At 42.2% G+C, this 26,082-nt stretch overlaps 1 protein-coding gene and 1 pseudogene across 2 annotated transcripts in view; one reads left to right on the forward strand and one right to left on the reverse strand.

Annotated features, from left to right (window-relative positions):
• Positions 1-26,082, reverse strand: part of CDH4 (cadherin 4) — a 706,159-nt gene that overhangs the window by 476,697 nt on the left and 203,380 nt on the right. The window lies entirely within an intron of this gene.
• Positions 19,264-19,392, forward strand: LOC142047786 (U4 spliceosomal RNA; annotated as a pseudogene).

The following is a 26,082-nucleotide window of genomic DNA, read 5'->3' on the forward strand; positions in this document are numbered from 1 at the left end:
AAGATAGTTATTATAATCAAGACAGCTCTGCTTTGCTCTACAATCTTTCTAATGAGATGCACTGGCAAATACTATTCCAATTTTTATATAAAAATTACCTTTACTTGTTTTCACATCTTCTAATTTTTTAAAAATATATAACCAGACAGAACAAGAGCTCACACAACCAGCAGCTTTATTAGTTGTGCTCCTAAAAGTATAAGCAGGCAGGCTCCTGAAATGGGTGAGATTTACAAATCCTTTAATGTATTGTCAGCAACTGTTGTTATTGTGATTAAAGGCTGACTGATTTACAGTACAGCTGTGTTTAGGCAGTTAGAGGCATTTGTCTCATCACAAAAGACACTATCAGTGTTTGGTAAACTTCTAACCTAGTTTGACAAAGACTCCTTTTGCAGCTTGCTAAAATAAGATTAAAAAACAAATATTTAAAAACATCTTTAAATAAGGCTAAACAACATGGTGGCTTGATTATAGCATTCTGCTAGAATGATCATTCTTAGAATCTTAGAACTGACAGTATATTTAGCATGCTGAGTTACAAATTATTTTGATCTTGTTGCACACATACTCAAGGATAATGATTCTGACAATGTTATAAAGAAGTCAGAGAAATTGTTTCTGGAAATACCCAGTGATGAGCTCCCAAAATCCTAATAACTGGTTCCCTACCAGGTCCTTGGTGGTACATCGCCTGTGGGTGGGAGTGGGTTCTTCACTTGCTCCAGGTTTTCGGCGGCATTTCGGCAGCAGGTCCTTCACCCAGAGTGAGTGAAGACACCCCCCCGCCCCGTCACCAAAGTGCCACCAAAGACCTAGTAGGGAACCGTATGGTGAGTACAAGCCCCATGTGCCTGTCTCCCCCCTCCATCCGACCCCAACCCACGTCCTGCCCCTGACTGCCCCCCTCAGAACCCACAACCCATCAACTCCCCCTGCTCCTTGTCCCCTGACCACCCCTTTCTGAGACCCCCCTACCCTAACTGCCCCCCAGGACTCCAACCACTACCCAACTCGCCCCGCTCCCTGTCCCCTGACTGCCCCGACCCCATCCACCACCACCCAGAAAGAGCCCTGGAACTCCCACGCCTACCCAAGCCCCCCGTTCCCTGTCCCCTGATGACCCCCCCAGAACCACCGCCCCCTCCAACCTCTCCCTGCCCCTTATCAACCCCTCCTCCCAGCCCAGGCCCAGCCCCCTTACCATGCTGCTCAGAGTGGCAGGAGCTGCAGAGCTGCTCTGGTGCCAGCGGCACGGCACGCTGGAGCTCTGTGGGGGGAGGGGAGGAATTGGGGGGGGCTGGGGGAGCCTCCCCAGCTGGGACCTCAGGCAGGCCGGACTTTTGTATTTTTCCAAGTAATTACTGCATGGGGGTTAAAATAAATTGCGACAATCACATTTTATATCCTAGGGTATAGAAATCAGAAGTATCCTGTATTTAGCCATTTGTCCAATATTAATATCTACATGTGGTAATAATATGCAGCAGGCCAATATTGATCTAATGCGGCTTTATTAAACTGCAATATTTCTGTGACTATATTTTTGGTGTTTTCTAGACTTTCAAGTAATTACTAGTCAGGCAGTCATTGTTTTTAATACAACGGAGAATGGTCTTGTGGTTCAGGTTCTGGAAGGGCGCTCAAGAGATCTGGATTCAATCTGTGTTATGGGTCTTTCTGGGTGACCTCAGTTCACACTGAAATTTAACAGGAGTTAATCTTTTGATTATCCCAGCCTTAAATCTCAGTGCCCCAGTTCCCCACTGTAAAATGAGCTGATGGAAATTTTTGTTTTTGTTTCACTGGAGATTTTTCATTAGGTATTTTGTTTTTCAATAAAAAATTTTGAAAACAACTTTCATTTCATTCTGGTGGGAAAAAATCCCTCTGTTTCATTTTATTTCCTCCTGGAAAAAGGTGAAGGAGATGAAAATGAAAGTAACTGAAGGGAGAAAAGCATTTTCCCTCCTTCTGCCCCTTCTTGTCTTTTTCTTGTGCAGGATAAAAGGGGGGAAGAAAAAAACCAAAATCAATTGTGATAAAGTCAGATTGTCTCACAATTCTGAAATGGAAAACTCTACAAAAATGGTTTGTGGCTCCTTTGTGAAAATTGTCCTCATCAGTGGAACTCCATTGTTCAATACAAAAAAAATGAAAATTTTTGACTAGTTCTAGAGAAGAATTATACTTCCTTTCTCACATAGTATGTGTCTTGTCTGTTTAGATTATAAAATCTCTGTGCATGTACAACAACACACACAGTAGGGCCCCGATTTTAGCCTGAGATAATAGGTTCTACAATGCAGTACAATAATAATAAAAACAACAATTTCCCACCTTTATTAATTTACAGAGGTAGTCAGGGAAAAAAAAGAAAGAAGAAAAACTCCTGCAGGATATAGTGAGGCAAACTTCCTCTTTCAGGTGGCCAAGTCTACTAGCAGAGGTATGTTCAACACTCTATTATTGCTTTTTCATAATGGTTTTGTGACAATCACATAAAACAGTATGTGTCCCATTACAGCAGACATAATTCAGTCTTGTCTGCAGAAATGTATCAGTATTTTTGCACAGTTAGAAAGTAGATTCTCAGACTCCCTCAGCTATTATGTTAACTAGACCTTACTAGACCTTCACTAAAAACACAGGAAAGGGAGAATGTGAAATTTGCATGCACTTTGAGTTACCTGCAACTTTTACATTCTCTTTGGTCTGCCCACAGAATTTACCATGAAAGGCCAAGCTACTAACGTAGGTTGAGAGCAGTAATTCTGAAAACATATATGTTGTACTCATGATTAGTTCTGATTTTTATGACTCAAATTTGCCAGTAGTAAATTTGCAATTTCCAAGGTTCCCATGTCCAATTTCTACCCTTCCTTAGAAAAGCTCTTTTCAGTTTGCTGACCTGATGGGAACTTTAAAGAGTGATAAGTTAAATCAAATCAGTTCAATATGCCTTAACGTCAGTAATAGTCCCTGCAAGAATGAAAGCAGATATACATTTAAAAATAATCTCAACAATGAAAATAGCCCAAGGTCATATTTACTAAGCAAAATATTAAAATATAAAACAATGAATTCTGAGCAGCATAATCAAAAAGAAACACCTTCTTTTACATTAGGAATGCTCTGAACTGCTGTCTTTGTCGTTTCGTCTTTTTTTTTTTCCCCCCATTAAATCAGACACTTCTAAATCAAGCCCTCAGGGAGTAAGAGACAAAAGTGATGAGAATGCAATGCGTGAATATAAAAGTGGAGCATGTCTTTTATAACTAACTCTGTTCAGAGATCAAGGGAAATGTCACTGTTTATAGCCATCAGTAAAGAATCAATGTAATTATATTTGTAGTGTCAATATTCTAATACATACACTGTAAAGCCACAATTACAATTTACATCTGAGCTGAACTAGGGTGTTTATCTCTCAGCTCTTTCTTTGTGTAAAATAATATCCCAAAGCCTATTTTAAATTACAGCCACCTGATTTTAACTGTAAAATACGAAGGGTCAGTACTGCACCTGGATCTGTTATACAGTGCAAACTGTACTGACCCATCTCAGAAATCTGGGTTCAAAAGCAAATGGAGAGCTTCTGCTCTTTAATCTTCTAAAGTACTACAGCAATCATGAACTCAGTCTCAGGGTGAAGGAAGGAAATGCTCCATCCTTGGAGCAACCCCTGTCAGATCATTCATGCTGCAGTGAATTTAAGAGCACTGGCACCAGGATCCTCCCCGTCCCCACCCATTATTGGTTACTAATATTTTGTGGAGAGGCTGAATTTTGGGAGCGGGGGCATGTGAGAGTAGTGGTATTGTTGCCCGGTTCTGCTCAGAAACCAACCTCTGCCATTTGTGACACCAGAATGAGCAGATTGTGCAGATATCAACAACATGTTCATCCTCTAGTTTCACTGTATGCTTCAGTCAGCAGTAAAACAATTGAAAGTGTTGACACTTAAATTGTAATAATTAGGCTGCATTGTTAATGACCCATACAGAGGATTCTGAACCATTCACACCTCTCAGAGATATTGTTTCAGGCTGACTGAAGACTAAAGATAGACGTCATTGTATCACTTATACTCAGTTTACATTTGCTGGTTATCTTTGCAACCACAAGAGCTAAAGACTCACACTCTTACAGCTCAGGCGTTGTAGCACCAGGTGGCAACCTCCACAGAAAAGTAGCATCTCAGTGAGCCACTGTTTACTGGACCAGTTCAGCCCGTTTTTTCATCACCAATACAATAAATATCATCAGTGTTTCGGTATGGCATTTGGGCTGCTGGTATTTGAGTGAACACGTTGTCTTTGGCCCAAGCACAGTGGAAGATGGAGGGACTAACATTCAATCTCATAAACAACATTCTTCACTGCAGTGATAGATGGAGTTATCTACACTCACGTTAGCCTACCTTGAGTGAGGGTGTTGGTATCAGCAGAAAACTGTAGCTGAGTCCCCACTGCAATCGTAACTCCAGCATCAGCAGCACTTGACCTTCAACCCCCACCACCTGACGGTACAGCCAGCTCGAATTTAAAGCAGCACTTAATTTAAGATAGAGCCTTTTGTGGGTGCACATAAATTAGGTCAGAGGCAACAGCTGAGTTATACTTTAGGCTAACAGTGCACTGAAGGCAAGCCCTCATAGTGTGAATGAAAGAGGATGTATTGGCTGTGAACGCACTGTTTCTCTGGAAAACAACAACAACAATCCGAGATGGCAACTACCACATGGCACCCTACAAAATCCTGAAATTAATTTTTTGGTGATGAACTCTTCCAGTTAATCTACCCTGGAACAAACAGTACATCTCAGCACTGAAAAAAAAATACTCACAGGCAGCATGCAAAAACTTTGTATGCCTCTATCATAATTAATTGCCACCAGTGAAAATGATAATAGTTAATAGTTAATAATATTTCAGTGGTTGTCTAACAGAAAACCCTAATGCTAGCAGCACAGCTCAGGTGAGTCACCTTGCAATAACAAACATATGATACACTGTGGAAAAAATAAACACTAGATAGACGTTCCCCCAGAGGTTATTATAGATATTGATAACATAGCGCTAATAGCTTGCTTTGACTGTTTCTAAGATAGGACAGTCAACATCAATTGCTTTTTCTTGTTCACTGACCATTTTTCTACTCCAGTTTGCTTTAACCAAGGAGAATACAGAAGCATTATCTTTCACTAACAATGGCTTGATTCTTGCTGCATGGATCTCAGAGCACCACTGAATGTGCAGAGCACTGCAGGTTGTGGTGAGGACCTCGTAGAGCAGCACATGAACCAAAGCCTACCCATGCAACAGAGGACAGGTGATGTGTGCAACACAGAGGAGCTCATGGCTCTGCAACAGTACAGGGTGGGGGATTCTGTCTGGGGTCACTTCTCCAGCTTGCTGAGGTGGGGACAACATGGGCCTCTACTACATGGCAGCAGAATGCGCAGCTTTCCAAATGGTGCAGCTGGGGATCTGCACCAGTGAGTCCAGTGTATGTTCAGAACAGCTGTGGATTCCATCTATGTAGTAGCATCACCCCTTGCCCACTGGTAGGATTAAGCCCCAAAACATGTGTACACTCTTCCCTCCCACCTCCTCCCTCTAACACTGGAGGTAGAGCTGGTCGGGAATTTTATGACGGAAAATGCAGTTTCCACAAAAGCAAACATTCCCATAGGAAAATTTTGATTTTGCTGAACATCTTCAATGTTCTGTCAGGAAAATCAAAATGAAATATGCCTATTCAACCCAAACTGGAATTTTGTTTTATTAATTGGACTGGAAATGTTTCAAATCAGTTCCAAAAGAAAATTAAAGCTGTATTTTCCTAATGTATTGCCCTATGGGAGTTGTACCTCAAGCCCACATTGTCTCCTAGAGACTAGGCTCCCTGAAGAACAACATCTCCCACAATGCAATGTGGACCCAGTACACCAATCTGTGTGGTGCATCATAGGACACCCAGTCAGAGAGCCTGATATCCCCATTCTCTCTGAGGGTACGTCTACACTGCACGATTATTTCGAATTAGCTTAAACCGATATTACAAAACAGATCTAATAAAATCGGTTTAGCGCGTCCTTGCTATTGTAAATCATATGATAATGTTGACTAACCAATCGCACAACAATATGCAAATAATCTTAGTAAAATGTTTATATGTTTAAACGTTGCTATATAAGAAAGAACTTGTGATCTTAATCACATATAATTTTAATGGCAGCGATTAATTTTTGTTGTGAGTCTATATCGCAGTTGACTTATAACTGCGATTATTGACAGCCCTAGTTATATTAATCATATTTCCCAATGACATAATTTACTTAATATCATATATTTCTTTGAACAATTTATATATGTGTGCCCATAAAAGTACTTCTGTGTACCGAACGTACTACTTATATTTTCCTGGTCTAGATTACCAGGACAAGCTTTTACAGACCTTTGAATTCCTACGAAATAAAATCTAATAATGATAAAGATTAACATTTGGTGTGCAAAAATTATGCCTCTCCCTAATACTATAGATAGGTGGCTCAAAAGTAATTATTTTCTTTTTATTCATTTTAGCATTAAGGTACCAGACTTTAGTTATCCGCACAGTACCAGTTTATCTCCTTTCTCAATATCTAATGAAAAAGAACAATATTTACAAAACGTCGGTCACTTCTTTTTCTGCCTCTCAGCTCGGCAGAGTATCATGGTTCAGTCCTCTCAAGTGAGCTTGGTTGTGGAATGATATAAAGACCCACACATAAGACAAGGTTAAAAAATTAGTCATTGATACGCCTTTTACCCATTTTACAATGTAGAATTTTAATGAGGAATTGCTGTAAGGGACTTTGCACAGACAAAGCAGTTTAATTAACTCAGCAATTCAGAAAGCAGCCTGAGTTAATGACTCCTTGTAATTTTTAAATTATCAAGGAAGAACCTTTGTTTGTGCGTCTTTTTCTTTTTACTACTGTATATCATATTAAAATTTTTCCTTCTAAACGTAGGCCAATAATTTATATTTTATTATCTTTCGTTTGGCAAATAAACAAATGATGTAAACAAATTATGTGAGGGGCACACACAGGGTATTCACAGATGGCAGTATTGTCGGACGTTTGGTGCTTTTTATTGTTTGCGTTTATGCATTCAACCATTTTATAATCGGTTCAAAATTTCTAATGTGAGTCTGTAGGTTGAGAAATTCATCATGATGATAAGGAACAAGGAAGACCTCCAAATTGAAAACCATTAGTGTGTGAAGTGAGAATGGGAACAATGTGGATCCTATGTCTTCCCGTGCATGACAACACAGGCTTAGGGCTCATAGACAAGGCTGCGAAGTCGATGATGGCTTCAGTAGGCCGTGGCTTCTCATTATTGCAAGAAAGTTGTCACAATGCACACTCACTCTGCAGGCGTTACTTCGTCCTATATTGTAAAATGCACTGGAGAGTATTCAGACTTGTACCTCAAGCACTAGAGAAGTTTCCTACAACAAAGGCTGCTATTTGGGGGTTTTCTACATAGGAGGTGGCGATGCATATATCACCCATAAGTTTAACTATAGGCTGGATTTTCAAAAAGAGTGAATCCAGCATAAAACCATTTTAGAGTCAAATCAAAAGCAAGCCTCTGATCTTTGAGTGCATTCAATTATTGGGTGCCTTCGCTGAGGTCAGCCTTTGCGCACTCTCAGCTACCCACTGATGTCAGCCGGAGTTGTGGGTGCTCACCAGGCCCAAGGATGTCTCAGTTTGGGTTCCAGACTTTGAGACACTCAAAATCAGGCGAGCAGATTTGGGAATTTTGCGCCCATACATTCATTGGTTCTCCATTTACCTTCTGTGATTGAAATGGGTAAAATATTTCAATTAAAATAATAGAGTAAGTAATAGCAATAATATTTACTATCTCACAGGGAGGGATCTGAGGTTTAATAGCTTGGGGACTCCTGAAAAAAGGTGGCACAGAAGTGGAGAATTATTATACAACACCAATAGCATTTGTGCCTTCCACAACTTTAATAAGACCTTTTTTCACTCGCATTGACGTGGCTTATATTTAATCTGGAGTTAAATAGCTGTAGATAACAAACCAATCCGTGGTTTATTTTTCCCCCCTTTGGCTTTTTTTCTTGTTTTCCCATTAAAAAAGGAAGATGGACAGAGTTTGCCAAAGCAGTGGATAACTGAGAACTAATATAAAGGACTGTGTGTTATATTTTTAAATATTTGGACTGTCACCGGATAAAGCTGGTGGTTTGGCATTCTCATTTCACAGACATGCGGCTTGATTCAAATCTGCACTGATAAAAGGTGAGTCTTTTGATTCGTATTTACTAGGCTCTGATCAGCATCCAGCGTAGCTTATATCATACTGAATCTAATACAGAAAATTAAAAATCTACCTTAAATATAAAATTTTAAACTCGTTTTACATTTTTACTGAATGGTTTTCTTTTCAAGAATAGTTTCCTTATTTTTATTATAATTTACATTTACTGTAAATATATCTAGATTCATAAATAAATAGATTTGCGTCCTGTAATACACATCTCTATACACAGCAACTCATTATTCTATCCTCAGAGACAATTGAGAACCATCCAGTGTTGTAACTCACTTAGAAGCTCGTTATTCTGAGAATTCATACAAGGAAGGGACACTTCTTAAATAGTGAGGATGAATATGATGCATTTGTCAAGCAACCATTTGAAGATATTGGATGCAGATTTATCTTAGGGCTTTGATACTCCAAACGTTTGGTACAGATTTTCTAGGACTCCAATGCTTTATGCCAGAGTGAGGGAAAGTCACCCTCCTCCCACCCTGCATGAAAAACAGATGTAGACTAAACCGTGCACTCAGATTCCCTGACCAGTTCATTTAGGCCACCTGAAAGGGTCTACTCCTCTATATACCATATACAGAGTTTTTGAGACATACCGTTAAATCGGTATATCGGCCATTAAACCGATTTAAAGTCGCAGTGTAGACCTGGCCTTATATTCCAGGCTCCTGTTTAATGCTGATTTGACTCAAAAGGAAGCATTTCAAGTCAATTCAACAAAGTGAAAAATATCAATATCAGAATAGCAAAAATGTTTTGATTCAGAAACATCAAAACATTTCAAATTAAAACAAAATTTTTCAGAATTCTGTTCCAAATTTTTTTACATTTCAACTTTTCATCCTGTTTTGGGACGAAAACAAATTCCAAAGTTTGTTCTGCTCTAATTAAAGGCTCCATTTTCAGCCAGCATCAAGCTGGGCTCTGAATTTACATGTCCACTTTGCACAAACTATTCCCTCAAAAAGCGTTTGTGTGGAGAATACAAAACCTACAAACTTTTGCCTGGGCACAAAATTGGAGATGAACATGTGGTCACAAACTCAGAAAATACTGAAAAACCATAAAAAAAAGTATATCAAAACTGAGAATAATACAGGCCTTACTTCTCCACAGGGTATCCAACCTTCCAGTGCTCAGAGAACTGGAACAGCGAAGTATGTTCTTATATCTTTTGATTTACCATACATAAGGAAACTTCCACTCTTTAAGACCTGAGACACTTACCTAGAAATAAAGAAGAGCGCACATTAAGCAGAGCTACATTTTTTGTTCACTTTTGTTTTTTAAAATGACAAAGAAACTTTGGTCAAACTTTTTATTATACTTTATAATTCTATGTTATAAATACTTTATATGCATAATATTAATATTGCATTTATAAATGATTTATATAGTGTTAATAAATTATTAGTAGTTGTTCTAATGAATGCTTAATCAATTGTTATATTGTTCTGAAGCCTAACAAATCAGTAGGTTTCTTATAACTCTGGCGTATAACCATCATTTCTTGCATGTTACATACTTATAATATTTATAAGTTTTATTAAATCTTTACTCATCATTTGTAAATGGAACCTTAATGTCAGTGCAACCAAGAATTTCTTAACTGGTGCGATGCCATATACACTAAAACAATATACAAAAAGATGGAGCTTCATTAATAGATAAGGCTGAAATTCAGGAGGCAATCCTATTCAGGACAACACTTTAAAGGTGCTTAGCGATAAGCATTTACTTAAACTTCCACCTTTAGGCCAAGACTTGACAATAGCAGACTTGATCATGTTATGTTCTTTCCTGAACTGAGGCCTGTATTTGGATATCACATAAAAAGTTAAGAGAGACTAATGTGGGAGGATAAACTAAGGAACAAAACAATATTTGGATTATACTTCTGATTATTTATTTTAATGATTCAGGACCCAATTTTGCAGTCTTTGCTCATGTAAATAGACCTTACTTTCAAGAATACTTCCATCAATTTCAGTAGCACATGTGCGGATATGGGCTGCATGATCAGGCCCAAGCTTTGTATTCTGGGATTATGGCTTGTAGAACATTAAAAATGAATACAGCATTTTTGGCTTCCGTTCATTCAGGCGAGCACTTAAGTACCTCCTTAAGTGCTGTCCAAAATAGCAGTGCTTCCTAAAATTGGGAGCAAAATGTTTCTATTAGGGCTCTCTAGCGATTTAAAAAACATGATTTATCGTGCTGTTAAACAATAATAGAACACCATTTATTTATATATTTTTGAATGTTTTCCACATTTTCAAATATATTTATTTCTATTTCAACAAAGAATACGAAGTGTACAGTGCTCATCTTATATTTTTTATTGTAAATATTTCAACTGTAAAAATAAAAGAAATAGTATTTTTCAATTCACTTAATACAAGTGCTGTAGTGTAAAGTGCTCTTTACCATGAAAGTTAAACTTACAAATGTAGAATTATGCTCAAAAAATAACTGTATTCAAAAATAAAACGTCAAACTTTAGAGCCTACAAGTGCACTTAGTCCTACTTCTTGTTCAGCCAATTGCTCAGACAAACAAGTCTGTTTACATGCACAGAAGATAATGCTGCCCATTTCTTGTTTACAATGTCACCTGAAAGTGAATGTAAATGTAAACAAACTTGTTTGTCTTAGCAATTGGTTGAACAAGAAGTAGAACTTGGTGGACTTGTGGGCTCTGAAGTTTTACATTGTTTTGTTTTTGAGTACAGCTATGTAACAAAAAAATCTACATTTGTAAGCTACACTTTCACAATAAAGAGATTGCACTACAGTACTTGTATGAGGTGAATTGAAAAATATAATTTCTTTTATCATTTTTACAGTGCAAATATTTGTAATACAAATAATATACAGTGAGCACTGTTCACTTGTATTCTATGTTGTAATTGAAATCAATATATTTGAAACCATAGAAAAACATCCAAAATATTTAATAAATTTTATTGTTTAACAGTACAATTAAAACTGTGATTAATCACGATTAATTTTTTAAATGGCGATTAATTTTTTTGAGTTAATCGCGTGACTTAACTGCGATTATTTGACAGCCCTAGTTTTTATATATATTTCCCATGACATATTTATATATATTTCTTGAACAAGTTTATAATATTTCCCCATAAAGTACTCTGTGGTACCAACTCTACTATATTTTTATCCTTCTAAGATTACAGGACAAGCCTTTTACAGACCTGTTATTCCTACAAAATAAAATCTATAAAGATTAAAGATTAACATTTGTTGAAAAATGCCTCTCCCTAATACTATAGAGATGCCATAAAAAGTAATACTTTTCTTTATTATATCATTTTATGGTACCAGAACTTTAGTATCCCACAGTACCAGTATCTCCTTCTCAATATCTAAATGAAAAAGAACACATATTACAAAAAGTGGTCACTTCTTTTCTCTGCCCTCTCAGCTCGGCAAATATATGTTAAGTCTCTTCAAAGTGAGCTGTGTTGTGGAATGAGATAAGACCCACAGTAAAGACAAAGGTTTAAACAAAATTAGTCATTGTAGACGCACTTTTACCCATTTTGACAATGTAGAATTTTAATGAGAGAATGCTGTAAGGACTTTGCACAGAAACAAGCAGTTTAATTAACTCAGCAATTCAGAAAGCAAGCCTGAGTAATGACTTTGTAATTTTTAATTATCAAGGAAGAACCCTTGTTTGTGCGCTCTTTTTCTTTATTACTACTGTATATCCTATTAAAATTTAATTTCCATTCTCAAACTAGGCCAATAATATTTTCATTGTTTGGCAAATAAAAACAATAATGTAAACAAATTAGTGAGGGGCACACACAGGGTATTCACAGAATGGCATTGTCGGGTTTGTGTTTATTGTTTTGGTTTAGCATTCAAACCATTTTATAATCGTTCAGAAATTTCTAATGGATACATGTAGAGTGAAATTCATTCATTGATGTAAGGAACAAGGAAGACCTCCAATGAAAACCATAGTGGTGTGAAGTTGAGAATGGGAACAAATGGGGAGCCTATGTCTCCCGTGAATGACACAGATGGCTTAGGGCTTCATAGACAAGTGCTGGGGTCGTGATGGCTTCAAGGTAGGGCCAGTGGGCTTCTAATTATGCAAGAAAAGTTCACAATGCACACTCATCTGCAGGGTTACTTCTCCAATTATTGTAAAAGCACTGGAGAGTAGCAGACTTGTCACCTCAAGCACCTGAGAAGTTTCCTACACAAAGGCTGCTATTTGGGGGTTTTCTACAAGGAGGTGGAGATGAATTTCACCCATAAGTTTAAACTATAGCCTGGATTTTCAAAGAAAGGTGCATCCAGATAAACCATTTAAGGTCCAAATTTCAAAAGCAGCCTCTGATTTTGAGTGCATCAATTATTGGGTGCCCATCCTGAGTCACCTGAGCACTCTCAGCTCCCACTGATGTCAGCCGGAGTTGTGGGTGCTCAACCAGGCCCAAGATGTCTCAGTTTGGGTTCCAGAACTGAGACACTCAAAATCAGCGAGCGATTTGGGAAATTTTGGCCCTAACATTCATTGGTTCTCCATTTACCTTCTGTGAAATGGGTAAAATAATTCAATAAAATGAATTAGAGTAAGTAATAGCAATAATATTTACTTATCTCACAGGAGGGATATGAGGTTTAATAGCTTGGGGACTCCTGAACAAAAGGTGGCACAGAAGTGAGAATTATTATACAACACCATTAGCAATTTTGCCTCCACAACTTTTTAATAAGACCTTTTTTCACTCGCATGAGTGGCTTATATACATCTGAGTTAAATAGCTGTAGATAACAAACAATCCGTGGTTTATTTTTTCCCTGCTTCTGTCCAAATAGAAGATGGACAGAGTTTAGCCAAAAGCAGTGGATAACTGAGAACTAATATAAAGGACTGTAGTGTTAATATTTGTTAACTATTTGACTTACACCAGGATAAAGCTTTTTGGCATTCATTTCACAGCACAATGGGCTTGATCCAAAGCTCACTGAATAAAGGTGAGTCTTTTGATTCGTTTTACTAGGCTCTGAATCAGATCCAGCGTTAGCTTATATCATACTGAAATCAATAACAGAAAATGTTAAAATCTACCCTAAATATAAAATTTAAAAAACTGTTTAAATATTTTACTGAACTGGTTTTTTTTTCAAAATGTTTCCTTATTTTTTATATAATTTTGAAATTTACTGCTAATATACTACATTCATAAATAAATAGATTTGCGTCCTGTATACACATCTGTTACCACAGCAACTCATTATTTCCTCAGCAGACAATGAAAACCTCCATTTGGAACTCACTTAGAAGCTCGTTATTCTGAATTTCATACAGAAAGGGACACTCTTAAAAGTGAAGATGAATAATGATGCATTTGTCAAAAACCCATGAAGATTTGGATGCCAGATTTATCTAGGGCTTTGATACTCCAAACGTGGTACAGATTTTCTAGACTCCAATGCTTTATGCAGAGTGAGGGAAAGTCACCGCTCCTCCCACCCTGCATGAAAACAGAGTGAGACTAAACCGTGACTCAAATTCACCTGACCAGTTCATTAGGCCACCTGAAGCTACTCCTCTTATACCATATACAGGAGTTTTGAGACATACAGGGTACGTCTACACTGCACGATTATTTCGAAGTAGTTTAAACCGATATTACGAAACCGATGTTATAAAATTGGTTTTGCGCGTCCACAATGCGATCACAAAATCGATTGCTTGTGTCCATGGTCCAAGGCTACCATCGATTTCAGGAGCGGTGCACTGTGGGTAGCTGTTCCTCAGCTATCCCATAGTCCACTTCCGTGTTGAGAGCACAGTGCCTGATGGGCCAGAAAACACATTGCCCCGGGTGGTGCTGGTACAGCCTCACCCCTCCCTTTGTGAGGCAGCAGACAACCCTTTGGCGCGTTTTTCGCGGAGTGCATTGAGCAAACGCCATAGCACAGCAATCATGGACCCTGAGATCACAAACGGTATCCTGACCGTTGTCAACACCTCGCGTACTCTCGTGCTGACTATACTGAACAATGAACTGCAAAGGCAGGAGGAGAGGAGGAGGCAGCTATTTGCTGAGTGGGCGAGGACAGCGATGACGAGATGGAGCAGAATTCTCCATAACCGCTGGCCCAGCGTTTTGGAGCTACTGCTATTAACGGGGCATCTACTACCATTGAACGCCGAATTTGGGCACGGGAAAACAAGCACAGACTGGTGGGACCGCATTGTTTTGACGGTGTGGGACGATTCGCAGTGGCTGCGAAACTTTCGCATGCGTAAGAGCACTTTCTTAGAACTTTGTGACATGCTTTCCCCTGCCCTGAAACGCGTAATACAAACATGAGAGCAGCCCTCACAGTGGAGAAGCGAGTGGCAATAGCCCTCTGGAAGCTTGCAACGCCAGACAGCTACCGGTCAGTCGGGAATCAATTTGGAGTGGGCAAATCTACTGTGGGGGCTGCAGTGATGCAAGTAGCCAAAGCAATCGTTAAGCTGCTGCTACGAAAGGTTGTGACTCTGGGAACGTGCAGGTGATAGTGGATGGCTTTGCTGCAATGGGTTTTCCGAACTGTGGTGGGGCCATAGATGGAACCATATCCCTATCTGGCCCCAGAACACCAGGGCACCCAGTACGTGAACCGCAAGGGGTACTTTTCAATGGTGGCTGCAAGCACTGGTGGACCACAAGGGACGTTTCACTCACATCCCGTGGGATGGCCAGGAAGGGTTCATGACGCTCGCGTCTTCAGGAGCACTAGTCTGTTTAAACGGCTGCAGCAAGGGAATTACTTCCCAGACCAGAAAATAACCGTTGGGAATGTTCAAATGCCTATAGTTATCCTGGGGGACCCCAGCCTACCCCTTGATGCCATGGCTCATGAAGCCATACACTGGCAGCCTGGACAGTGGTCAGGAGCTGTTCAACTACAGGCTGAGCAAGTGCCGGATGGTGGTAGAATGTGCATTTGGCCGTTTAAAGGGTCGCTGGCGATCATTACTTACTCGCTCAGACCTCAGCCAAACCAATGTCCCGCTTGCTATTGCTGCTTGCTGTGTGCTCCACAATCTTTGTGAGACTAAGGGGGAGACATTTATGGCTGGGTGGGAGGCTGAGGCAAATCACCTGGCCGCTGAGTACGAGCAGCCAGAGACCAGGGCGATTAGAAGAGCACACCTGGAGGCGCTGCGCATCAGAGAAGCCTTGAAAACGAGTTTCAGCACGGCCAGGGTACGGTGTGACTCTGTTTGCTTCCCCTTGATGAACCCTCCGCACTTGATGGACTTATTCAGTGTAAGCACCACCACCCTCCCCCTTTTCATTACAGGTTGGCGAAGGAAATAAATTCTGTATCGTTTAAAAATCATTTATTATTCATTAAAAGTAATTATGCATCTGTTAAAAATCATGAGTTTTCCTTACTAGATTTCCCTGTAAGCAACCCACCCTCCCCCTTTCGATGTATTCTGTATTACAAAGGAACTAAAAAAAGGCAGAGAATTAGGAAGGTGTCCCTGACTGCTGTGCTTTGGAAGGAGGGGAAGGGAAAGGCTACTAAGCACATTGTAGCGTAATTACAGCCTTTTCCTTGAACTCTGCAGGGGTGTGGAGGAGTAGGCGGTGCAGAAAGCCTTCCACCACGCGTTCTTACACGTCTGGGTGAGGGAGATATGGACGTGGGCTTGCAGGGAGGTTATACAGGGGCTGCAGTGGCACTCTGCTACTGTGCTGCTCTTCCTGAAGCTCCACCATGCGTTGGAGGATTTCAGTTTGAGAACGCAGCAGATCCAGCGTTGCTTCTCTCCAACGCTGGTCTTCCTGCCTAGCCCTCTCAGATCGTTCACTGGCATCTTTCCTGTACTTTGCTACCACATCCTTCCAATCATTCTGTTTTTATCCCTCTCATTGCGTGTTACTTCAATAATTTCTGTGAACATTTTCATCTCGCGTCTTCTTCTTCCTCCGCCGTATCACAGCACGCCCTCGTGATGGCATAGGGACTTCTGAGAAATGTGCAGCTGCATGGGGAAGGCAAACCAGGGTGATAAGTATGTGGAAAGATACCTTTTACAGAGCAATGATAGTACTCTTTCACATAGAACACTATCCACCTTACAGAGCACATGTGATCTCTATACAAGGTCGCATTTTGTATCGTTTAAATATTCAGTGTCTGTGTGACTGGTGTGGCACACACACAGACGCAGGTACGGCAAACGTACGTCCACGCGGCGATGGTAAGTGAGGCTTTAAAATTTTGACTTCTCCGCCGTTCATATACACAGTGATCTATATGATGCCTTGCTCCTGTTAAGAGGACCTGCAAAGCCCAAACCCCCCTCTTTCACATCCACCAACAGCGCATGGCTCCTATCATATACGATCGCTGCTAGTGATCACCCTACATCACCCCCCGCATCGCGTTGCTGGTAGCAGGGAAGAATCCTGCTTGCCAGACGCTGAAAACTCGTCGCTATCCCTCCTCCCATCCCCCGCTCTGGCCAGTAGCAAAATCGCCATGTCTGCCCCCTGTTTACATTCCTGATGTTCTACAAGGTAACAATGGATGATATCTCTCTCCTGACAATAGCACCGCAGGAGGCAGATCGTTTGTTTATATGCAATGCCTTCAGTGCAATGCCTTCAATGCCTGCAGTACCAAATGTCTTGCAAAATGCAAGGCGTTGAAAAGTTACCTACTATGGGGGAACGGAGAAGGCTGTCTTGGCCAGAAATGTTCTCATATAGCATAAGGGTTTTTGAGTTCCTCCACGATCGATTCATGAGACATTAATTTGGAGGATTTTCACTCCATCCCCAGACATGTTAACGAAATTTTCCTGTAACAGTAATGGCTGCGACTGCAGCAAAAGCCTGGTGTCAATGCGATCTACAAAAACCGTCTTGTTTTAATCCGTGTTTGGTACAGAATGAAGGGACACTTACCGGAGGTCGCTTCCATGGCTTCACTGTCTGGGCTTCTCGCTTGGGAGCGCAGGGACTGTGATTCTTGGGTCTCAAAAAGATCCTGGCTGTTGGGGTTTACGGACTGCTGTGTGCTATCACCACGGTCATCTTCATCCTCAAATTCGTCTCCATCTTCCCCCTCGGCTACATCCTCAGAAACACTTGATATTTCAATCCCAAAGTCTGAATCCACGGACAGGGGTGGGGCACTGGTAGCGCTGAACCCCAAAATTGCATGTAGTTCAGCATAGAAGCGGCATGTTTTCGGCTCAGAGCCTGACCTTCCGTTTGCTTCTCTGGCTTTTCTGGTAACCCTGTCTAAGTTCCTTCACTTTCACTCGGCACTGAAGGGAGTCTCTGCTGTGCCCTTTATCAGCCATAGACTTTGAAATTCTTCAAAAACTTTTTCATTTCGTCTTTTGAACGCAGTGCTGTGAGCACTGAGTCCTCACCCCAGATAGCGATCAGATCCAGAACCTCCTGTGTGGTCCAAGCTGGCGCTCTTCTTCGATATCAGGAGACTGCATTGTGACGAGTGCAAATGAGCTCTGTGTGGTCACCTGTGTGTGTGCTGACCCTCACGGTGGACAATCAGGAAATGGAATTCAAAGTTCGCGGGGATTCAGGCTTTTTCCTTTTTACCTGGCCAGTGCATCACAGTTTAGTGTCCGATGCTATCATGAGTGCCCCTGTGACAATGGTTCTGAAACCCAAATTGGGAGTGGCTCACTTGGGGCAGAGTCAATCGCTCCCTTCTGGTTTCTAAAAATTGAGTATGTCCTGCCTGGACTGTCATAGCCACGACTGCCTGCCTCCAAGTGCCCCCCCCCTTTATGTCACAAATAAGTCTATGTTTCTTATTCTTGTATTCCTCACGACTGCATGACAGAAATGGGGGGTGGCCCTGCCACAGTAGCTGCAGAGGGTTGGGAGAGAAGTGAAGCAATGAGTGGGTTCTTGCGGGAGAACCCCCTGTTAATACAGCCATGGAGTAGCTGCGCTCTTCTAATACACTTGACTCTTCCTTCAGAGGAGTAGCCGTGTTAGTCTGGATCTGTAAAAGCAGCAGAGAATCCTGTGGCACCTTATAGACTAACAGACGTCTGTTAGTCTGTAAGGTGCCACAGGATTCTCTGCTGCTTTGACTCTTTCTTGTAGTCAGGACTGACTCTATTTTTAGACAGCATAAGGAGGGATGACTCAGTGGCCAGTGAGTCAATCCCAAGTTGGCTTTTGCGTTGTGCGCCCCGGCTGATTTTAGCCAGGGGCACTCATGATAGCAGCGGACAGTTCAGAGAAGAGACATAACCATCATGTCATTGCCAGTTTTCTCTGGCAGTAGACGCGTACAGGAATGACTGGTAACCATCTCTGCTATCATTGCAAAAGCAATTGAATGCTGGTGTGTAGCGCTCGAGTGTCGCCTCTGTCTCCACGGCATCTAGTACACAAATGTGACGGGAAAAACAAAAAAGCCGACGGTCTCTAGTGCTGCCGTGCTATTGTTTCTGCAAGGGCAATCCAGGAGAAAAATGTGCGAAAGGACTGTCTGCTGATGTTTTCCCGGAGCAAGGAATGACTGACGACATTTACCCAGAACCCCCGTGACCATTAACATTGCATCAGGGGCCGGGGGATCATGGAGGACGGAACGGGGGTGCTGAGGACTCCCGCTATCCCACAGTCCTCAGCAGTCTCTTAAAACTATTTGCATTCTTGGCTTAGCGCCCAGTGTCTGTAGCTTACAACACGGTGTCTTTTATGGTTCACGGGAACAGCTATTCAGTTTCCTTCCCCTACCCCAGCACGAGACGAAATGAAAGTTAAATAAAGCAATCCTTGAGTACTTACAATGTACCCTCTTTTTACTGAATCTACTGATAGAGGCGAATCTGCAGCACTGAGGAGCATTAGAGCTTTGCACAGTGGCAGTATCATAACAATGAAGTAATCTGAGGTGTGATTATTGCTACTTGAAAATCTGCTCCTCTCCCTTTCCTGGTGGTAGATGGTACAGTACTACTGGTAGACAGCAGAAACTGTTACCATCTCCCCTCTTTTTGTTACACTCACCAGTAAATGGGACAGAACGATAATAACCCTGTGTAATTTTTGAAAGGAAAATGGGGATTAACTCACTTGGGACTGGGTCAATCCTGCCCTTTACGGTTAATAAAAAATAGAGTCAGTCCAGACAGAATAGGATACAGTGTATTAAAATCAGTGTAGCACAGCGCAGCTGCTCCGCATCAGTATTCACAGAGGGAGCCGCTGCAAGTAACGCAACCGTTGCTCCCACCTACCTGGGCTACCACAGCAGTGCCCCCCACCATTGTTGGCATGATGTTATGAAGAATGCATGAATAAGAATCACAGAGTAGTTACTGAGATCAAATGAGGGGGAGGGAGCCACCATAGGCTATGACAGTCCATGCAGTTCAGAATCTTTTCTTTACGCAAGAGAGGAAGGGGTCTGATGAAGCTCAGCCCCCAGGTGATAAGATGAAGACAGTTACCAGGCGTTCTGTACCATTCACTGTCAGAAAAAGGGAGTCATTCCCATTTTCACCCCGGAGCCCCGGCCACACTCAGCCAGGAGCACTCACTGGGCAGCCGTCTACCCCTGGGGAGGGCAGAGGAGCGAATACTGCTCTTCACCGCAGCAGCATCGCGTCTGCCAGCAGCATTCAGTACACAGAGGGTGACATTTACAGTACTCAAGGAATTATTTATTTCACTTTTTTTTTACCGTGCTGGAGGGGGGAAAAAACTGACGAGCTGTTTCCGTGAACCACGCAAGACACCGTGTATACGCTGCAGACATTGGGCGCGCAGCCAAAATGCAATATAGTTTTCAGAGACCGCTGTGGAGACTGGTAGCTGTAGTCCTCATTACCCCCTCCCTCCCTCCATGACCATCCGTTTGAGTGTCTGGCTTCCCGTTACTGTTGTCACGCACCGCTGTGTATCCTGTATTATTTTCAAAGGCTTTGGCATTTCCTGTTCTTTAACGGAGCTCTGATAAAAGAGATTTGTCTCACCATACAGCGATAACATCTGCTATCTCCCGTAAGGTTCAATGCAGGAGATACTTTTGCATTTGAACTGCATCGCCACCCGTGGTGATCAGAGCTGACACGTGAAAGCAGGAAATGTCACTGTAAAGCTCTCGGGATTTCCCTGTTTACCGGCACTCCGCATCCGAGTTTGGATTGCGGACCAGAGCGGTCAGTGGTGCACTGTCCTGCCTAGAATAATAGGCAAGTGTAACAGAGATCCAGTGTATCAGAGAGCACAGGTGCTCCGTGTCAGTATTCACAGGGGTTGCCCCTGCAAGAAGCGCACCCGTTGCTTTCCTCCTCCCTCAACCTTCCTGGGCTACCGTGTCATTTCCCCTCCCCGTTTGTGTCATGAAGTATTAAGGAATACAGAATAAGAAACAGAGACTTGTTAGTGAGAGAAAATGATGTCGGGGGGGAGGCACTTGGAGGCAGCCTCCCAGGGCTATGACAGTCCAGGCAGAATGGACTCTATTTTTAGACACCATAAGGGAGGAATTGACTCATTGCCAAGCGAGTCAATCCAAATGTGATTGCAAAAATTTTGAGCCCCAAGTTTCAATGATTAAGCTTGTTATTAGCCGTTCTGTCCTATCTACTGCTAGCGGTAGCAATGTTGCCCTCGATGTTGAGCATTTAGGCGTTCTCCTGGATGGTGGGCAGGTCTGCAGACCATCTACCACCAGAGAGGAGAAGATGGAAGAGAGCAGATACTGCTCTTCAGTGCTGTAGCGTCCCGTACACCAGCAATTCAGTACACATAGGGTGACATAGAAAGTAGTCAAGGAATGATTTTTCTTACCCTTTTTTTTCACGTTGTGGGGGGGGGAAAGAAACTGAGGAGCTGTTCCCTGAACCGCCAGACACTGTGTTTGACCCTACAGACATTGGGAGCTCTGCCAATAATGCAAATAATTTTCATAGAGACTGCTGTGGACTGTGGGATAGCTGGAGTCCTCAGTACCCAGCCTCCCTCCCTTCATGAGCGTCCATTTGAGTCTCTGGCTTCCGTTATGCTTGTCACGCAGCGCTGTGTATCCTGCAGTTTTTATTCAAACGCTTTGGCGTTTCGTGTTCTGTAACGGAGCTGGATACAACAGATTTGTCTCCCCATACAGCGATCAGACCTAGTATCTCCCGTACGGTCCATGCTGGAGCTCTTTTTGGATTGAGACGCATCGCCAGCCGTGCTGATCAGAGCTCCACGCTGGACAAGCAGGAATGCAATTCAAAGTTCGCGGCTTTTCCTGTTTACCTGCATGCTGCATCCGAGTTCAGATTGCTGTCCAGAGGCGGTCACTGCAGCACTCTGGGATGCGCCCGGAGGCCAATAACGTCGATTTCCGTCCACACGAATAATCCGAGTTATCACTATCGATTTTAGCGCTACTCCTCTCGTTTGGGAGGAGTTCCGAAATCGATTTAAGGAGGCGGTTAACTCGATATTAAGGACGACGTCGTGTGAACGGATACAGCGTTAAATCGGTATATCAGCCATTAAACCGATTTAAAGTCGCAGTGTAGACCTGGCCACAGTCAGCTTACGTGAAGGTCAGAGCTGGTCAGAACATTCAAATTCCATTCTTATTTTATTTGACAAAAAATGACTTTTTTTTTTTGCAAAAAAACTCTCACACCAAAAAGTTGCTATTTTTTTACCAGCTCGTGTAGTGATCCAGTGATTGGTGCCTGGGCTTGCACCCAGCAATGCCCTCTATTTTGTACTATTCTCCTTATTAAGGCAGATAGAGCTTGCAAGTCTGTACCCTGCCCTTGGAGTTTGCCAGCTCCTGGAACTCTGGACTGACAGGGCTTGTCTACACACAGAGTGCTGCAGCTGCCCCGCTGTAGGCTTAGTGAAGACATTACCTACACTGACAGGAGAGCTTCTTCTGTCGGTGTTAAGTACTCCACCTCCCCGAAAGGCGGTAGATATGTCTGTAGGGATATTAAAGAAGGTACTAACAGTGATTCCCCCAAGTGATAGTGACCCCCCAGTTTCACCAAGTACAAAAATCTTTTAGTTCTTCTGTTAAAACTTGTAAGCTCCTGTCTGCAGAAAATATTGATTGTATCTGTCCTGTGAAAGATACTCTATTACTATGTAAAACTTACAAACAATTTAATTGACTTTGTTCTTGATGTAAACACTATGCTAGCCTTAAGCTGTAATTGATACAATGTAAACAAACAGACTTCCACCCTCTGTAATTACAGGACTGGGAGTCTCATATGAATTAACATGCACCCCAAAAGTGGTGGAGACAGTAAATTAAAATATGGTTAAGATATGGAATGTATGGTAATAAATGCTTAATATGCCTGAATGGTTAGGGAAGTGCCAACCTAAAAAGCGAGTATCCATCGGCCGAAGAATGTGTCAAGTGGACCACCAGACAACCCCCGGAGGGTAAACTGGGATCCACCCCATCACCTGAAAGGATGAAAAACACAAACTTTGGACAGTGTAAAGCCACCAGGAATGTGCCACTTTAGACAATATGGAGCCACCAGGAATGTGCCATCTGCTGATTGAGTCAGCAACAGCAGGATGAAATAGCTCCCATAGACTAACATAGCAATTAATTCCTATAAGAATGAACTCCAAAGACTGAGGACAGGGCCGTCCTTAGGATTTATGGGGCCCTACGCAGTATTATTAAACTGGTGCCCCTATGCCAGATGGCAGCCCGAGCTCACAGCCTGGTGGGGGAGGGTGAGGAGCGACTTGACAGCAAAGGATAATGAGATGCCCGGCCTGCCTCATGGTGGCGGAGAGTCACAGTTCCCCGCAGAGACTCCCATACTCTCTCCCTCATGGAGAAAGTACCTAATTAAAAGCACTAAAATTTGGGAATAAAAAATGTCAGTCACAGGTTTTTTGATATGCCCTGAAGTTTGTCAGAGATTTATTTGCAAAAACTTAGTAGTAAGGGTGAGTCAGCTGTCCTGCTGAATACAACATTACATATAATGGAATACATGATGCAGCTCTTCTCTGTTTTACATTTTCTTAATCAGTATTTCTAAGCTGAATTTATATTTTAAATGTACTCAAACCTTAAGCCAGCATTCCAGATTACTACATATTTAACTCACTGAAACAAAGACATTATTTTAAATTAATCAGAGAGGTTTAGTGTGTTCATAACAATGTTCATTGCTTTTAGAAAAAGGGAACAGTAATTTACTTTGTGTGATCTCCATAACAAGAGACATGGTTATGAAATTTCACCAACTTTAAAAAAATATGTTTCCAAAGATTTTAGGTATAACAAGGATTTTATGTCTTACTAAGGTACTGATTTTGCTGGAGGGTTCTTTTAAAACTAGTTCATCGGATAGTCAGAAGTAAAGAAAGGGAAACTCTTTGTCCAGCTATCTGGAAGGGAAGGACTGTTGTCCCTTTAAGGGCTCTCTTCAGTGGGGAGTGGGGGGAGAGGTGGTGAAGGGATGGACAGAAAGGACAGGAAGACTTGGAAGCACTTTTTTTTTAACTATAGTAATTAAAATGTGTATTTTAGATAAGGGAGGTCTTTTGAAGGATTTATTTAAAAAACTGTATGTCTGAAGATCCACGCATTTAAGGCTAAAGATGATTGTGCATCTAAAACTCTATGCAAGCATTTTTTAGAAATGTGATTTTATAATCTTCACCAGCTCACTAATGAAATATTTTTAAAGCAAATTTTAAACTAAGGTCCTGTAGACTGACATGTTCTGTGTAAATATTACATTAATGCACAACTGTTTTTGTCAGTAAAGTCAGAAACTGACAGTATAAAAATTTATTTGGGCATAAGCTTTCGTGGACAGCTGATGAAATGGGTTCTAGCCCACAAAAGCTTATGCCCAAATAATTTGTTAGTCTCTGAGGTGCCACAAGGACTCGTCCTTGTTTTTGCTGGTACAGACTAACAGGACTACCACTCTGAAACCTGTCAGTATATACCTTGGGGTTGGCAAATGCCTGTTAAATGGCTTAATTACCCCTTTAATGTCTCTTTAACAGTTTCAATGTTGTGCTAATAGGTCTGGCAGGCTGGAGGTTTTTTCACTTTTAACTACTAGATTCCCTCCCAAGGAAGACTCACCAGGCTGCAGCAGCCAACTGTGGGAGCCTGCAGGAAGGGTCAGAACAGGGCTAGGAAAAGAAGACGGTGGACACTAAGACTCAGTGGTGCCCCAAATTTTCAGGTGCCCTACGCAGCTGCCTATGTTGCCTATGCCTAAGGACGGCCCTGACTGAGGACTTGGAGTCTCTGGTTCTGCTGCCAGCCTCCAGGAGCATCAGGTGCATCTGACACAGACTCGGCTCCATCCTCATGGTCAAGCAGTTTGATGGGCCAGTGATGAGCTCTCTCAGTGAGAGAGGACAGTCTTACTTGGGGACAGAGACTAGTTTTACTAAGTTTTCTGAGTTTGGGAGCTGTGAGAAGCAGAGCAGCTCAGGGAGTCTCTGGTTGACTCCCCCTGGCCCCTTGCACATAAAGGGTCTTTCTGGGATCCAGTACATGGGCCAGGCAGCTCCCAGCCCAGGAGAGACCAGCATCAGAGTGGCAGAGAACCAATACAGAGACCCAGCCGAGACCCCCACAGGATGCCAGGCCAGGAAACCAGCAGAGAACCCTGCCCCACCAGGGTCGGACACACTGTAAGAGGGACCCTTTTTGCTTAAGCTGTTCACTGTGCTACAGCAGCATTCATCTCCAGCCCCCATCTGCCTGGGAAGGTGCTGGGACGAGTGGGGGTTGGGGGGAAAAAGCTGGGGCCTGCAAAGAGTTGTGGATGCTGGGAGGCGGGGAATTTGTTGATGCTTAGTACCTACTAGTTATTCCTAACCCTAACCCTGACCTACTAATTATCCCTAACCCTTTCCTTCCCCAGATTCTCTGTTTCTGCTCCAAATAAAGGCCCTTTTGTTAAACTGTTAACTTGGGTGTGTCATTCTTTTGCAAGGGTTTGTGTTGATGTACTTTGTTGTTTCTTGTGGACTGGATTTTATACTCCTTGCCCATTAGCAGCATTGTTCACTATCCCCAGGGACAGCACCCCTTGTGTCCCGCCTCAGAGGTCACCGTGGGTGGAAGTGCCGGGTCTCAGAAAAAGAACCCAGGACCCAGGCCAGGCAAGGAGCGGGGAGAAGCCACTGCAATAGCATGTGCCAGGGAGGGAACTTGAGCTGTGTTCTGCAGAACACTCACAGAACTCTCAGATCCTCCATAGGCATAGCACACACCAGCTAGCTAGATTCAGCTCAGGGTCCTGGCTCTACTTAACACACAGCACTTGGATATATTCATAGCAAAAACAAGAATTAGTTTATTAGCAAAGAACAAAGATTCGAATAACAGTAAGAGAGAATATTGAAAATAAATAGTTACATGTAAAACAAAATCATAATATGCTTTCCAGAGCCCAAACTTAACTCACGAGACATTCCCGTCTTCTACAGGATAGCTTGCCCCAAGTTCTTTCCCCATTTATGTTCAACCAGAGAGCTGAGATCCTCCTGAGATCAAGCCCAGCGGCAGCTTTTCTTCCCGGACTGAAGCATGCCTGGTACACCACCGAACATTCATTGTCTTTGCTCACAGGCAGGATAACCCCTGCTGTGTTTGTTTTTTTTCCTGCAGCACTTGCAATCTATCAATTAGCATTTGACTCAATATGC

Source organism: Chelonoidis abingdonii, chromosome 14, assembly GCF_003597395.2.
Source record: "Chelonoidis abingdonii isolate Lonesome George chromosome 14, CheloAbing_2.0, whole genome shotgun sequence".
NCBI lineage: Eukaryota > Metazoa > Chordata > Testudines > Testudinidae > Chelonoidis > Chelonoidis abingdonii.